The following is a 273-nucleotide window of genomic DNA, read 5'->3' as shown; positions in this document are numbered from 1 at the left end:
TTTGGCACAGTCCTGCACAGCTGGCTGGCTCTGGGCTTTCAAGGGACATGAGGGAACGGACGTTAAATCCCGCAGCAGTTTCCCCCTCCATCTTTTTCACAATTCTTCATCCACCACCCCCCCTCCCTGCATGCACACAAAAATCAGCTGGAGGTTTCAGTGCCGGGCCATGCTGGATGCCGTCCAGAACAGAAAATCCAGAGAAAGGGGAAAGAAAACACCAGAAAAACTTCCGCTGCACAGAGCAGACTTACTCTCTGTCGGTCTCGGGGT

The sequence above is a fragment of the Merops nubicus genome, unplaced genomic scaffold (assembly GCF_000691845.1).
Source record: "Merops nubicus isolate BGI_N331 unplaced genomic scaffold, ASM69184v1 scaffold28524, whole genome shotgun sequence".
NCBI classification, from domain to species: Eukaryota; Metazoa; Chordata; class Aves; order Coraciiformes; family Meropidae; genus Merops; species Merops nubicus.
This window is presented reverse-complemented; position numbering follows the sequence as displayed.